Consider the following 15,663-nt stretch of genomic DNA (forward strand, 5'->3'; position numbering starts at 1 on the left):
AGGACATCCTGCTAGTGCTTGATTTAATTCTGCTTTATTTTCTGTCTTTTGACCATGTTGAAATGGTTTTGAACTATTAAGTTAGCTGGAGAAATGGCTGGGTGGTTAAGAGGACTGGCTGTTCTTCCAGAGGACCTGGGTTCAATTCCTAGAACCCACATGGCAGCTCACAACCGTCTGTAACTCCAGTTCCAGGGGATCCAATGTCCTCTTCTGGACTCCATGGATACAGTCATACACCTAAAATGATAACAAAGTAACTTAAGTAAGTGTAGTAACAGGAAGTATGTGTAAGTGTTTCCGGGGGAAAAAACATTTAAAAAAGAGGCAAATTCTCTTAGCTGCAGAGTTGCCTCTCCAAGCCCCTTTCTTTCTCAAAAATAGACTACTTTTAAATAGAAATATTAGGTTTACAGCAATATTGAATCAGAAAGATGGAATTTCCCATATAACTTCTCTCCGAATCACACTCCCACAGCAGAATGGTGTGTTGAGTATAATAATGGATGAACCTACATGATCCACCACTGGCCCCCAGAGTCCATATTTACAGTGGCATTCACTTGCACATTCTGTGGTCATTTTGACAAATGTATATGCCACTTGTCACCATTAGAGCTACCTGTCATGGTCAACTCTCTTTCTTTAAACCTCTGACAGCCCCCTTACCTTTCCACAGTCTCTAGAGTTTTCTCTCTTCCAGATGTTCTGAGTTGGGATGATAATAACTTGAAATCACTTGATAATAACTTGAAAGTACCAGGTGTTTCATTAATGCATGTAAGGCTCCCCAATGGCTTGTCATAGCTCGGTGGCCCTTTTCTCTCCTTCCCCTCTCTTCTCCTTCGCCTCTCCCCTCCTCCTCCTCCTCCTCTTCTTCTTCCTCCTCTTCCTCCTCCTCCTCCTCTTCTTCTTCCTCCTCTTCCTCCTCCTCCTCCTCCTCTTCTTCCTCATCTTCCTCCTCCTCCTCCTCTTCTTCTTCCTCCTCTTCCTCCTCCTCCTCCTCCTCCTCCTCCTCCTTCTTCTTCTTCTCTCTCTCTCTCTCTCTCTCTCTCTCTCTCTCTCTCTCTGTCTCTCTTTCTCCTGCTTTTGAGACAAAGCCTCACTACATAGTACAGACTGGCTTAGTCCTTGATTTTCCTGCGCTACAAACAAGAGACAAAAATCATCCTCCCAAGAAGCTGTCCCGTGTTTCCACTAGAGATGACATAATTTCCTGTCATTCCTCATTCTTTTTTCCCCCAGACAAAGTTTCTCTGTGTAGCCCTGGCTGTCCTGGAACTCGCTCTGTAGACCAGGCTGGACTTGAACTCAGAGATCCACCTGTCTCTGACACCAGAGTGCTGGGATTAAAGGTTAAAGGCAAGTGGCCACCCCCACCCAGCTAGGATTCTGGACTTTTAAAAAGAAGATTTATTTATTTTTATTATGTCCACATGAGTTCACGTGCACTAGGTGCATGCAGGGGACCAGGGGAGCCAGAGCATGTCAGAGCCCTCAGAACTGGTGGTACAGACAGTTGTGAGTGTTGGGAACCAAACCCAATTCCTCTGTAAGAACCACAGTGACCTAAACCCTTGACTTATCTCTCCAGCCCCAATTTTGGACTTTTTTTGTTTGAGACAGGGTTTCACTGTGTAGTCCTGGCCTGAAACTCACTATTTGGATCAAACTGGCCTCGAACTCACAGGGATCTGCCCTCCTCTGCCTCCTCAATGTTGGGATTAAAGGTGCATGCCACCACACCCAGCATGAAGTTCCACATTTAGAGCCATCTCTCAGTTCATCTCTTCTTACTTTATGTGCATTGGTGTTTTGCCTACATGTATGTCTGATGTAAGGGTGTCAGATTCCCCCGGAACAGGAGGTACAGACAGTTGTGATCTGCCTTGTGGGTGCTGGGAATTGAACCCGGGGCCTCTGGAAAAGCAGGCAGTGATCTAAACCACTGAGCCATCTCTCCAGCCCTAGCATTTGCTTCTTGCAAAAGACTTGAGTTCAGTTCCCAGCACCCTTGTTGGGCAGCTCACAACAGTCTGTCGCTCCAGCTCCAAGGGAATCTAGTGCCCTCTTCTGGCCTCTGAGGGCACTGCACTCATGTGGCATACACACACACACACAGTCATACATATAAATAAAAATCATAGTAAGTCTTTTCAAAAGAAACTTTAAAAGGAAAAAGAGATGTTAGGAATATAACTCAGTAGCAGAGCACTTACCTAGGCTCCATCCAACATAGCAAGAATCAAAGAATCACAAAAACAGAAACCCAGGCTAGCATTTCATCCTAGCACTCGGGAGGCAAAGGCAGGCAGACCTCTGTGAGTTTGAGGCCAGTCTGGTCTGCATTGTGAGTTCCAGGACAGCCAGGGCTACACAGTGAGACACGATCTCAAAAACAAAACGAAACAAAAACAAAAAACCTCTTAGCAATAAATCAACAAAAGATGTGAAAAATCTCAACACTGAAAAGCCCAAAACATTGTGTGAGTCATTAGGAAAGGTGCAGACAGACAAAGGGACATGGAGCTCACACTTCACACCCACCAGATGGCCCTGTTCCAACAGATAAACAGTACAGGCGCGAGGAGAGGTCAGAACTTCGCGGTTGCAGGCGGGGATGTGGGCTGAGCGGCTGCGGTGGAAAACAGTTTGGCAGGACCTCAAACATTTAAACACAGGCTTACCTTACGTTGCTTCAATTTCCCAAGGGAGATAGTGGTGTGGCTCAATGGAAAGTCCTCACCTATCATGCCCAAGGCCCCAGGTTCCATTCCCCAGAACTAGGAGAAAAAAAAAAGTACCCAGGAGAACTGAGGACACCCCCACAAAACTTCCCCGTTGTGCCGATTGTCAACTTGGCACAAACAAGAGTCACTTAGGAAGAGGGAACCTTAACTGAGGCCCTGCCACTGTCCTGTGGGCAGGTTCAATCACTAATTGATGGGGGAGAGCACAGCCCACTGCGGATCAGGCAGGTGGGCCTGGGTTATCTAAGAAAAGCAAGGCAGTAACAGTTTCCCCCATGGCCTCCGCTTCAGTCCCTGCCTCCAGGTTTCTGCCTTGACTTCCCACAACGATGGCCTAAGATAGGAAAGGGTAAGCTAGATAAGCCCTTCCCTTGGGCCCTAAGGAACTTCCAGCCAGTGTGTTATCCCAGCAACAGAGAGGAAACCGGGACACCCATGAGGCTCAGCAACACAGCCCTAGATCGAACTGTTCCCACGTCTGTAACTGGAGCAGCTCAGCACATTATTTAGCCATAAAAAGGAGGTGCTGGGATGTGGCATGGTTGGTGGAGTACCTGCCTACTGTGCATGAAGCCCTGGGTTTGATCCCATCCCTGGTACTGTAAAATACAAATAAACATACGGTCATGGCAGTACACACAAGCAACACCCCCCCACCCACCACCCACCCCCCGCACTAGAGAAGTAGAGAAGGATCAAGGTCACCCTCAACTACATACTGAGTTTGGAACTGAGCTGGGCTACATGAAAGCCTATCTCAAAAATAAGTAAATAAGAATGAAATTCAAGGGGGCTGGAGAGATGGCTCAGTGGTTAAGAGTACTAGTTGTGACAAATACCAAAAAAGGGAAACACAACACTAACACACACACACACACACACACACACACACACACACACACAAACAAACAAACAAACAAAAAACAAAAAAACAGGAATTAGCAATCACTGGTCATTAATATCCATCAATATCAATGGTCTCAACTCACCTATAAAAAGACACAGGCTAACAGAATGGATACGAAAACAGGATCCATCCTGCTGCTGCATGCAATAAACACACCTTAACTTCAAAGACAGACACTAACTACCTCAGAGTAAAGGGCTGGGAAAAGGCTTTCCAAGCAAATGGACCTAAGAAACAAGCTGGTGTAGCTATCCTAATATCTAATAAAATCGACTTCAAACTAAAATCATTTGAAAGAGATTGGGAAGGACATTAGATATTTATCACAGGGAAAACCCACCAAGATGAAGCCTCGATTCTGAATGTTTATGCCCCAAATACAGGCACCCACATTTATAAAAGAACACTATGTTCTTCCAGAGGGCCGAGGTTCAATTCCCAGCACCCACATAGCAGCTCACAATTGTCTAGAACTCCAGTTTCAGGGGACCCGACACCCTCACACTGACATACACACAAGCAAAACACTGATGCACATAAAATACAAATAAATAAATCATTGGGGGAAAAAAAGAATGATGTTCAAATTCGAGCTACAGTGTGAGGGCACACGCCTTTAATCCCAGCACTCAGGAGGCAGATGCAGGAGGATCTCTGAGAGTTCAAGGACAGCCTGGTCCAACACAACCAGGGCTACACAGAGAAACCCTGTCTCAAAAAAATAAAAATTAAAAAAAAAAAAAATCAAGCTACAAACATTACACTAAGTGAGAGAAGCCAGTCCCAAAAGAACAGGCAGTGTGTGATTCCATTTATATGAAGTTTCCAGAAACTAAGGACTAGGAAAGTGAAGAGAGAGCAGGGTGACTGCCAACACACACCAATTTAACCAGGTGGCATTTGGGGAAGAAACAAATATTCAGGAAGTAGACTCTGGCAACGAATGTAAACATGTGAGAACCCACAGAAATGTCCACTTTGTTTTTATAAATGCATTTATGAGGCGTTTGGAGACAGGGTTTCATGTGACCCAGACTGGTCTCGAACTTACCGCATAGCTGACCTTGCTGCCTCCACCTCTAGGGCATTGAGATGGCAGGTGTACACACCACACCAGGCACTTTCACACTTCATTTATGCATTGTGGGAGAGGGGTGGCTGTGTACTCCTTCTCTCACCTGTGTGACAGGAGACAACTGTGGTTTCCATCATGTGCTGAGCCATCTCACCTACCCAAACTGTGCACTTTAACCAGGTGGATTTGGGGGACTGATGGTGTAACCCAGCAGTAGAGCATCGTCTAGCTCATCAGACTTGCCTGGGTTTGATCCCATGGGAAAAGGAAAAAAAAAATGTGGGGAGTGAATTTCATGATATGTGTGTTATATCTCAAGGTATTTATTTTTTGAAATAGGATTCACTTATGTACATATGAATACACACATATACACACACACATATAAACAAATATAAATCATAATGTTTCCTTCATAAAATACCACAAAGTCAGTGGCTTTCAAACAATAGAATTCTCTTTCTTCACAGTTTTGGGGATCCAAAATCTGTATCTAGGCCCAAGTCAGAGGATACGCAGGTTCATAGTCCCTCTACAGCCTCCTGGGAAGAGGCCTGAGCTGGTCCTGCCATCTCTAGCTGGCTGGCCCTACCGGTTCAGGGCCGAGGCAGCTCTGTCTTCACAGAGCTTCACAGTTCAGAGCTTTCAAACCTTCAGAAGACAAGAGTATTGAACCAGGTGTGGCGGTGCACGATGGAACCCCAGCATAGGGCAAGTGGAGGCAGGAGGATCAACGTGAGTTCCAGAGAGAGGAAGGGAGGAAAGAAGGGTCTCTTCTATGTAGTCCAGGCTACTCATTAAGTAGCCCAGCTAGCCTTGAGCTTACAGCAATCTTCTTGCTACCACACCCAAGGCGCTGGGATTTGAACATATACCTCGAGTCTCTGCTGTACCTTTATATGCCCTCTCATGTGTGTCTGCGCGTGTGATGGTGTTTGTGTGTGTGTGTGTGTGTGTGTGTGTGTGTATGTGATTTCCCATGCCTCCTCCCTTATATGTGATCAAATTTGCTCCTGCATGGATAACCTAGGATCATCTCTAGATTCTAAACTTAATTGTACCTGCAAAGATTATGTTTGGAAGGTGACATTCACAGGGGCATGGGAGATAAGCATCTTGGCGGAGTGAAAGTGAGGGGTTTGCTAACTCAGATCAAGGTCAGGAATTCCAGATCTAGTTCTGAATGCCTGAAACAATTAAACCTTAAAGTTCAAAGCAAGATAACTCGTGACCTTGGAAGAGAGAATGATTTCCTACTGAGACCCAGAAGTCTAACCCTTGATATTAGTTACTGTGGACTGACCATCCTCCAAGCCAAGCAGCCACCATCTTGGGAAATACAGCTGTGCCCAGCTGCAAAAGGATTAACCCAGCTGGGCTTTGCTGACTGTTTATGCCCCTCATGGAGGGGTGGGGAGGGTCTCTGGACCCTCACCTAAACAACCAGCCACTCTTTATATCTCTTTATATGTTGTGTGCTACCCTGCTACTCTGCCTTAATTGCATGTGGCCTGGAGAAGGGCTAGAGTGTGTGTGTGTATGTATGTGTGTGTGTATATATATATATGTATGTATGTATGTATGTGTGTATATATGTGTGTGTATGTTTGTATGTGTGTGTATATATGTATGTATGTGTATATATATGTATGTATGTGTGTGTATGTGTGTGTGTATGTGTGTGTGTGTGTGTGTATGGGGGGGAAATAGGAAGGGGGAGGCTTGACTTAGATAGGTTTTCTATTGCTGTGAAAAAACACTATGACCGTGACTGGGCACCATGGTGGTGGCGGGGGCAGTGGCAGCAGTGGCCCACACCTTTAATCCTATCACTCACTCAGAAGACAGAGGCCCGCCTGGTCAGAGATCCAGGACAGCCAAAGCTACACAGAGAAACCCTGTCTAGAAAACCAAACCAAACCAAACAAACAAACAAAAAACCCCACCATTACCTAAAGCAACTTGGGGAGGAAAGGGTTTATTTCAGCTTAGAGTTCCACACCGTGGTGTGGAAGTCAGGGCAGAAACTCAAACAGGGAAGGAACCCCAGAGGCAGAAGCCGATGCAGAGACCTGGGAGGAGCACTGCTTACAGGCTCACTGCCCATGGCTTGCTCAGCCTGCTTTATTATACCCTCCAGGACCACCTGCCCAATAGCGGTCATCACCTACGGTGAGCTAGACCTTGACACATCAATCATCAATCAAGAAAACCGCACCAAGGGCTTGCCCCAAGCCAGTCTAGTAGGGGCATTTTCTCAATTGAAGTTCCTTCTTCCAAAATGACTCTAGCTTGAGTCAAGGTGATATAAAGCCAGCCAGCACAGGGCTGTGTCTATACAGCTGGGGATAGTCCTCATCCCTGACGGAAAAAGGCTTTTGGGGGAGGGGCAACCACATCCCTGTAAGGAAGCCCTGAAAAGTCATTAGTTCTCCAGAGTGAGCTCCACTGGACCTGTGACTCAGTTTGCATTGAGACCTTGGCAGGAGGGGTGGCTGTTGTTTAGTTCATCCCTCGGGATGGAATTTTAGCAACAATTGATCTTCTCCTGGCCATGATAAGAGACTTGGCAAAAGCAATCTCAGGGTTGATGTTAAGACGAGAGACACGGTTCAGCGGGTGGAGTTTGTGCCTGGCATTCACTGGGCCCTGGGTCCAAGCTCAGAACAGAATAAACCAGGGAATGCTTTAAAACACTTGTCATCTCAGCTTCCAGGAGACAGAGGCAGGAGGATCAAAAGTTCAAGGTGGTCCTCAGCGACACAGAGTTCAAGGCCAGCCTGGGCTACGTGAGCCCTGTCTCAAAGACACCTAAAAAAAAAAAAATTGAAGAAAAAGAAAAGAAATAGAGAGACAGCCCCATCTATATGGCACTTGCTTTGCAAGCATATGGACCCAATTCCAAATCCACGTTAAACTCACACTTTAAAAAGCTGAGCATTGCCAGGCGTGCTGGCATACACATTTAATCCCAGCACTTGGGAGGCAGAAGCAGGCGGATCTTTGTGAGTTCGAGGCCAGCCTGGTCTACAGAGTGAGCTCCGGGATAGCCAGGGCTACATGGAGAAACCCTGTCTCAAAGAAGGAAAAAAAAAAAAAAGCTGGGCATGGTGGTGTGTGTTTGTAACCCTAGCCATAATGAGATGGGTGCGACCCACATAATCTATATAAATATAGTAACCTACATAATCTGTATAAATCTATGTGTATGAGTGTGTGTGAAACGCTAAATGCAAAGACTGGGTCAGAGCCGCTTCCTGCAATACTCCAGGATAGACACAAGGGGGCACCCATAGCCCATATGCTGCTGCCACAGTTTCCAGGCTAGAGGGATGAAAGCTAGCTAGTTCTCTGCCCCGGGAGAGGCCATGTACATGAGGACCACCCAGTTCATGATCAGGAGGCAAGACTAGAGGGACCAGGCGGAGAGCAGGGGAGAGTGCTGGTTCAGGATATTGCCAGCCCTTGCCCCCACCTGGAACCAGTGATTGTGACTTTAGGACCTGGGTAGACCTTATGTCCAATGACAAGTGTCCTTAGAACAAGAGAAGGCATACCCAGGAAAGGTCACATGGAAGCAGGCTGAGGCTGGCACAGGAGCCCAGAGCCTAGGGAGGCAGGAAGACTCCTGGAGCCTTCAGCGCACCCCACTACACACACACACACACACACACACACACACACACTGTGATCTCAGTCTCCTGCCCTACAGAGGCAGGATGCAGCAGCCTTTCTGTTGCGTTCAGCCATCAGCTTCAAGCTCTTTTGTTGGGGTAGCTGCAGGAAACTAATACACATGTTGAGAATCTCCCCTGCCACTCAGCCTGCCCACCTTTCCAACCCAGGTATCTGTGGGAAGATGCCCAAGGTCCCCAACACTTGATCTCACAATTTCCCCTCCAAATTTAACGTTCACCATCCACATTACCCCCACTCGGGTTTCTGTTCCTCCTCAGTGTTGTTTTTGGTGGTCTCTGTCCAGAGTGGCCTCTCTTTCCTCACTGGGCCTCTGTACAACTCCCATCCACCCTTTGAGGCCCTGCTTAAAGGTCCCCTACTAAACAATTTACCATGTTCTGAGTTACGGGCTCTCCATAAACCAGCACTCCTCCATCTCCCCCGGCACGGAATTCACTCACTCATTGCTGGTGTCAGCTGAGCCCTATGTGACCCCAGGACTCCTGCCCCTGGCCTTTTCACCCCTAGAACTACTGTCCCAGCTCAGGTCTCCCCCTATGTGTCTGTGTGTTGTGCGCAGGAGTCCATGTTTGCATGCGTGGAGGTCAGAGGCAGACATTGGGTATATTCTTCCATTGATCTCCACATTATTCTTTAAGTCTATGTATTTATTTATTTAGTGTGCGTGTGAGAGTGTGTGTGTGTGTGTACAGGTGTGTAAGTGTGCCACACCGCACGCCTGGAGGTCAGGGGACAGCTTTTATCTGCTGAGCCAGCTCATCAGCCCTCCACCTTATTTTAGGGGGTAGGGTCCCTCACTGAATCTGGAGCTCACCGATTGGCTAGAGTGACTGGCCAGTGAGCCACCCCCCCACCCCCGCTCCCCCAGGATTTGCCGATGCCTGCTTCCCCACACTGGAGTTACCTGGCTTTTTCCATGTCCTCTGGGAATCAGAACGCAGGTCCCCAAGCTTGTGCAGCAAGCCCCTCACCCACTGAGCCACCTCTCAGGCCCCAGGCATCCCCATCTTTCATCAGGGTCTCCGTGCTAACTCCTCACTAGGCTCTGTGTCTGGTCTGGCCCCTACAGGCAGTCACCACTCCACAGTCCTGCTGCTCAGCTCATGTGTATCCCATAGTCCTGTTCAAAAGCCTCCCATGGCTCCCTGTTTCCCCAAGGCAACCGTCCGAAGGGGAAAATGGTACCTTCACATCCCCCTCTCCCATCATTCCCTTCTAGTGCTCAACATGTCCCCAGGCTACCATGCTCTGGGGCCTTTGAACAGACACTGCCCTTCACCTTTGCTGCTGCTGGCTAGCGTGCTTAATAGTGTGGGTTTGCTCAAGACAGTAGCGGCCTAGCGCTGACACTCAATAAGCAACCCCCCCCCACCCAAGGCTGACCACACAGCGGGTACCGCTTCAAGTGCTCTCCACATTTCGTCATCCTGAGTTCTCATGATGATCCCAGCAAAAAGACACCATCACTGTGTCCATCCAGCCCATGGGTGGGGAAATCAAGGGCCCAAAGTGGAGAAGAGAGAGCTACTGACCCCTGCCTACACTGTCCTTCTTCTAGGTAGAGACCTCAGAACTGTCAAACTGAGTCCTAAAAAGTCCCCTTACCCACCAGTCGCCATTTGGAATCAGCCCCTTCTACAGTGGTCTCTCTCCCAGGAAGCTTCCAGAAAGCCCCGCTTGTCTAGGGCCCTGGCAACTGGCACCAGGGAGGGTGGAATAGATGAGAAACCGGGGCCGGTTTCCAGGGAAATGAGATCCTGGGGATTTCTCACCCTCCTCAAAGGAAAGAACAAATTATGCAAATTCTTGGGTCCAGGCCCCTGGCCACCCTCCTCAGCTCCCCTCCTCAGCCCCTCCCTGGACTTCTGGGAGGGTTAGAGCTCAGCAGAAAGCGCCCCAGGCTCTCCAGCAGCCGTTTCCTGATTACAGACGAAACTGGGGCTCAGACCTGGTGAATCACTGTGGCGGCCAGCCAGGACACGCTGGGTGCCAGGTAGGGTGAGCAGGATGCTGACTCGCTGCTGCCCCCCCTCCCTTCTGCCATCCAGAGTTGCCACTGTCACAGAGGATCTCAGTGACACCATCCACACAAGGACCCAGCTCTTCTCCTGCCCCAGGTCAAAACCCACATGTCCCCAAGGAACCTACAGCCCACATGGTTCACAAACCACCTGCCTGTGACCTGTGTAGGCAGAAACAGTCACCTCTGGGTTCAAACACCTTAACGGACAAAGGGGTTAACAGTCACAGGTAGAGGGAACCTCGAACCAAGAGCCCTCCCTGGTCCAGGTTCAAAACCCAGACCCACTACTCACAGTCCATGGGGTTATGACCTTTGAGATATTTCTTAGCTTCTGTGGGCCTGTTTCCCCCACAGTAAATGGGAGGGAATGAGTATCCAAAGTTCTTGTTGAGAGGAAGGTGGGGTGCACAGGAAGAAGGCTTCCAGAACTCCTGGGTAAGAAGCTGCTTTATAAAGAGGACATTGCAGGGCTGGCTGGAGAGATCGATCCCTTGGTAAAGTGCTTGTTGCCAGAACGTGAGGTCCAGAGTTTAATCTCCATAGCTTATGTCAAAAACCAGGCATTGCAACACTGACTCCTTTCCCTTCTTTCTTTCTCCTTTGTTTTTTGTCTTGTTTTGTTTTGTTTTGTTTGAGACAAGGCTTCTCTGTGTAGCCTTGCTATCCTATCCTGGATCTCGCTCTGTAGACCAGGCTGGCCTCAAACTCAGAGATCCAGGTGCGTCTGCTCCCAAGTGCTGGGATAAAAGGCGTGCGCCACTGCGGCCTGGCTCGAAACACAGGTTCCTATAGTCACAGAATTGGGGAGATGAAGACAGGCGGATTCCTGGTGCCTGCTGGCCAGCTAGTCTAACTAATCAGTGAACCCAGGCTCACAAAGAGACCCTGTCTCAAAACATAAGGTAGATGTGGGGCAAAGTGCCTTTAATTGCACAGCTCAGGAGGCAGAGGCAGGTGGATCTCAGATCTCAATGAGTTCAAGGCCAGCCTGGTCTACATAGACCAGCCCTATCTCAAAAAAAACAAAAAAAAAAAAAAAAAAAAAAAAAACAGAAAGTGGAAAAATCATTGAGGAAGACATTCACTCAGTGTTGGCCTCCGTGAATATACATTCACGTGTATATAGATTGCACACACAAAATATATATACATAAATAAATAATAGATAAAATAAGATACTTAAAAGACTGATTTCACAAGCAGGTGCTTCAGAAGAGGTCCTCGCTGTCATTGGGGAAGAATGTGTCCCTGTCAGAACTGTCTTGCAGCCTTTGCCTACTCCCAGCCTGTCCATCAGAGGGGGTTGGGGGCGGGGAGGGAGGTCATGTCTCTGGAGATTCCTTGGCTAGGTAAGCCTGGGAAACCCCACTGAATGTCTGGCCTCTGCTGGAGGCTTCTGGCTAATCACCTCCCACCCACCTGTTAGCATGTCTTTGGACCAGAACCAACTTCTCTTCCCTAATAGTAACACTCACAAACCAGAAGGGAGTGTGGCGTAAGCACCTGGGGAGCGGTGCTCAATGGTTAGTTAATTGGCCTCAGAGGCAATTACTTTCTGCTCCCTCCATCTTACAGGGGGAAGCCGGGAAGGTTAATGACTTGTCCCAGAGTCACACAGCTGGATGGCACTTTGGCAGAGGCAGAGAACTCTTTGGCATCAGCACAGCCTTTACAAACAGTCCCAGTGCCTGGCCCAGGCTCTTAGCCATAGCTGGCCTAGGCAGGCTGCTGCTCCTCCCCGGGCAAGTCACAGGTTAAAGGCCCTTCTGTTGCCACAGAGCAACCCACACACACCAAATCCCTGACCTTTCCTTTATCAGGCTCCCCACTGCATTCCTGAGGGGCCAAAGAGGGCATTCTACAGCGTGGGAAGCCCAACTCAGAGGAGTTCAAGCCCCTCACCATCTCCGCCACACACCCCGCCCCCCCCCCCTCCTTCTGTGCCTGTCTCCCAACCCCATCATGCTACTAGCATTTCCCTACAACTGTCACACCTTTGCCCAGACTGTTTCCTGGGCTAGGCTTCAGGAATTCATGCTGAGAAGCTGCTGCCTCTTATGAGAAGCCCTCAGTGATTGCCTCCTGCTGCTGTACCAGCTCCCTCCAACACAGCTGCCTCAAAGGCCCACAAAGGTGTGCCCTAAGGGCTGGTTTCTGGGTACTCTGAGCTGGGGTGGGGGGAGGGCTGTGGAGAAGAACAGAAGCAAATGGGGGGAGGGGCAGGGAGAGCACTCACTTTTTTCAGGGCAAATCCCCTGCTGCCACAGCTGGCCTTTTCTCACCAGGTCCTGACCCTCAGGTCCTGGATCAATACCTGTTGGGTAACCACAGGAAGAGCTGGCTGTGAGGACCTGCAGGGGAGGTGGGCCCTGTTGTTTTCTTCTGCAAGGATGGCCTTTGCCCATCCCTACCCCGCTGTCACCCCTGGGCCCTGGAGCTTCGCTATAAAGCATATCTGACCACTGTCTCCCAGCAGGTCCCGGACCTCAGACAAGCAATTCCATCCTTCAGGGAATGGAAGTCTCAAAAAAGGTGAGGGAGTCTGAACTAGCCAGGAACTGGCTGGCCTTCACCCACCCAAGCCTGGCCTGGCCTGAGCTGAATCTGTTTCCCCCACCCACACCCACCCCGCTTCCCTCCTCCCCGACCCCCTTTCCTCCAGGCTCCCTTGGCTTTCCCCTAAAGAAGCTGTGAGGGCCGGAGTTCGAAGACAACACGGGAGAGCCCTGCCTACAGGCCTAGAGCCCCGGATATTACCCCAGATGCTTAGGTACTTAACTCCTCCAGCCAGCCATTATTCAAAGACTCCTCACTTCCGTCCCATACGGGGTACAGTCTGAGCCCTGCTGGCTGATATACTGGAGGCCCCTCCCAGGCAGCCAGAGCAAAGGGGCTGCCCCCAAGCCTGTCCAAGGCACCACCCCTGAGGGTCCTTGGGATTCTTGTAAACAGGAAACCCCTGCTCCTCCCTCACAGACAGCTCCGTGTTGTGTGGACACTGGGCTCTGAAAGCCCAGGACTCTTGACCTCTCCTGCTGTATTTCCTGTTAGCCAGGCTGGAAAGAGGGAGATCAGAATGGTCTGGAGGGGGAGGGGGAGGGTGACAGCTGAGGAAAGCCAGACCCTGAAAGATCCAGAGCACCCCTGCACATAGTAGGTATTCAGTAAAGCTTGGTAAGAAGCCCAAAGCCTGCTCCCACATGCCCCCCCCCCACACACACACAGAAGAGCAGTACCATTGAAGGGGTGGACCCTGGGCTACCATGGCCTGGCAGCCCTGGTGGCCTGGTCCCCAAGGCTCAGCATCCCCCCCATTGTCCCTGTCGGGCCCCGCCCCAGCTCTGGCAGCCTGAGCCAGGCCACTGTCTCAAGGCCCTTTATTTTTAAAATCCCTGTGGTGTTCCTGCCTGAGCCTAAGGAGCAATGCCAGCCCCAGCGAGCCTGCGGCCTGGGCTCGGGCCCAGAGGCACCGGGTGGGGCATCCGGCCACCCTGCAGCTGCTGGGCAATTCTGGGAGGGCTTTGAGGCCAGCTGCCCTGCTGAGGAAGCCCTGGAATGCCCAGACTTCAGGCCTGAGGCACTAGCTCTTGTCCAGAGTTGAGGAATAGGGGCCCGCGAGGGTGGCAACCAGACCATCCCCTGAATCCAGTGGCATGTTCTGCTACAAAATGAGTCACTGTCTCCCCAGATCCAACCCTACTGAGAGAAGAAAGGGGGCGCATGTCAGCCCTGTGCGGGAGACAGCGGTGAAGTGTACCCTCTCTTCTGGGAAGCCAAGGGACCTACAGAGGACATGGCTTGGTGGAATGCTTCTAGAAGGGGTCTCAGACTAGAACCCAAGAAGCCCAGCCCGGGCCCAGCTCCATCTCTTTGCAGCTGGTTGGCCTTGGGAGAATCACCCAACATCTCTGGGACTTCAGTTGCTCTCCAGTAACAGGCATCATGGAAGTCTATGGTCATTCCCAGATGCTGCAGGAACAAGATATTCACAGTCCCTTCTCTCATGGAGCTGGGGGGAGAGGGTCATTGTATAGTAGTCTCTTAGGACAGAGCAGGGACATAAAGGTTAGTAATGGGCCGCAGGGGAGTTCATTGAGATCTGAGGTCTCTCAGGGCTCTGCGTGAGCTGGTAACCTTTCTGTTATGTCGGGAAAGAGCACCGTAGGCAGAAAGAACGGCAGTGCAAAGGCCCTGGGGCAGAAGGAGGTGGGCGTGGCCTACACAGAGGACTTGGAAGGGCTTTGACCTTCCCATATTATTATGTCTGTCCCTAGAAGAAGCTGGAGCAGGCTGAGTGCCAGACAGACTCGTGTACACGCTCTGGGCTGCCCCTATGTCCCTTCTTCTTCATTCACTGCGTGAGGAAGGCCAGGCTGGTGGGCCAGCCAGTGTGTGGCGTCTCCTTGATCTACACAGGGTGCTCACTCTGACCTGACTTGTTCTTACCTTTGATCCTCCCAGAAATGAGGTAAAGCAAGGAGGGCTGGTTACTATAGTCTCATTTGACAGGTGGGGAAACTGAGGCGGGGGGAGGGGGGTCAGAACGATGATGGTGACTTGCCCAAATTACCTATTTCCATCACAGCCACGCTCAGCCATGGGAGCAAGTGGATCGATCAGTCCTCAGGCTAACTCACTCACCCCAGGCCAGCCCGCTTATCCTGTGGTAGCCCTTGGTGTACCCAGCCTTGGCTCCCTGAAAAGCATTTCCTGCCTCATCCCACCCTTCACCCCAGCATCTACAAACCCCTGAGGCCTCCCCAGCACACAGTCTCCACCAGGAGGTGCCAGCCACTCTTCCCCACCCCCTACCCCGCCGCCGGCTCTGGCAGGCTAAGAATGTGGCCTGAGCCTCCCGTGGGGGCTCCGGCCAGCAAGCCTTGGCAAGAGACCTCGCTGAGTCAACACAAGGCTAGCTGGAGCTCACACTGCCCACCAAGGGTGCATTAGAGACCCAGAAGGAAGGACTGCCTGCTCCCACCCTCCCTCCCTCCCTCCCTCCAAGACTCCCCCTCCTGCTCGGGGCTCCAGCCAACCGGGTTAACCCTTGAGGGCCTGCTGACAACTAACTGGTCCATTCCCCAGCTGAGAGGTGCTGTGGGACCTCAGGCAAGTCACAACCCCATTCTGGGCCATTCTCCTCACCCGTGAGAGACTCATCCTTGTGGGAGTCTCTATGATTTTACAAAGGGCTCTCTACATATATATA

At 50.4% G+C, this 15,663-nt stretch overlaps 1 long non-coding RNA gene across 4 annotated transcripts; it reads right to left on the reverse strand.

The window, feature by feature from the left end:
- Positions 1-208: 208 nt before the first annotated feature.
- LOC118596791 lies at positions 209-10,163 on the reverse strand. Of its 4 annotated transcripts, none has more exons than XR_004946744.1 (4): positions 10,041-10,163; positions 4,709-4,835; positions 2,688-2,783; positions 209-240 (listed from the first exon to the last, which is right to left on the reverse strand). It is a non-coding gene; the product is annotated as an uncharacterized LOC118596791 (long non-coding RNA). The 4 variants fall into 4 exon arrangements; XR_004946746.1 differs by lacking the exon at positions 209-240 and adding an exon at positions 372-708; XR_004946745.1 differs by lacking the exon at positions 209-240 and adding an exon at positions 372-749.
- Between the last annotated feature and the right edge of the window lie 5,500 nt (positions 10,164-15,663).

This window comes from Onychomys torridus, chromosome 16 (assembly GCF_903995425.1).
Source record: "Onychomys torridus chromosome 16, mOncTor1.1, whole genome shotgun sequence".
Lineage (NCBI taxonomy): Eukaryota > Metazoa > Chordata > Mammalia > Rodentia > Cricetidae > Onychomys > Onychomys torridus.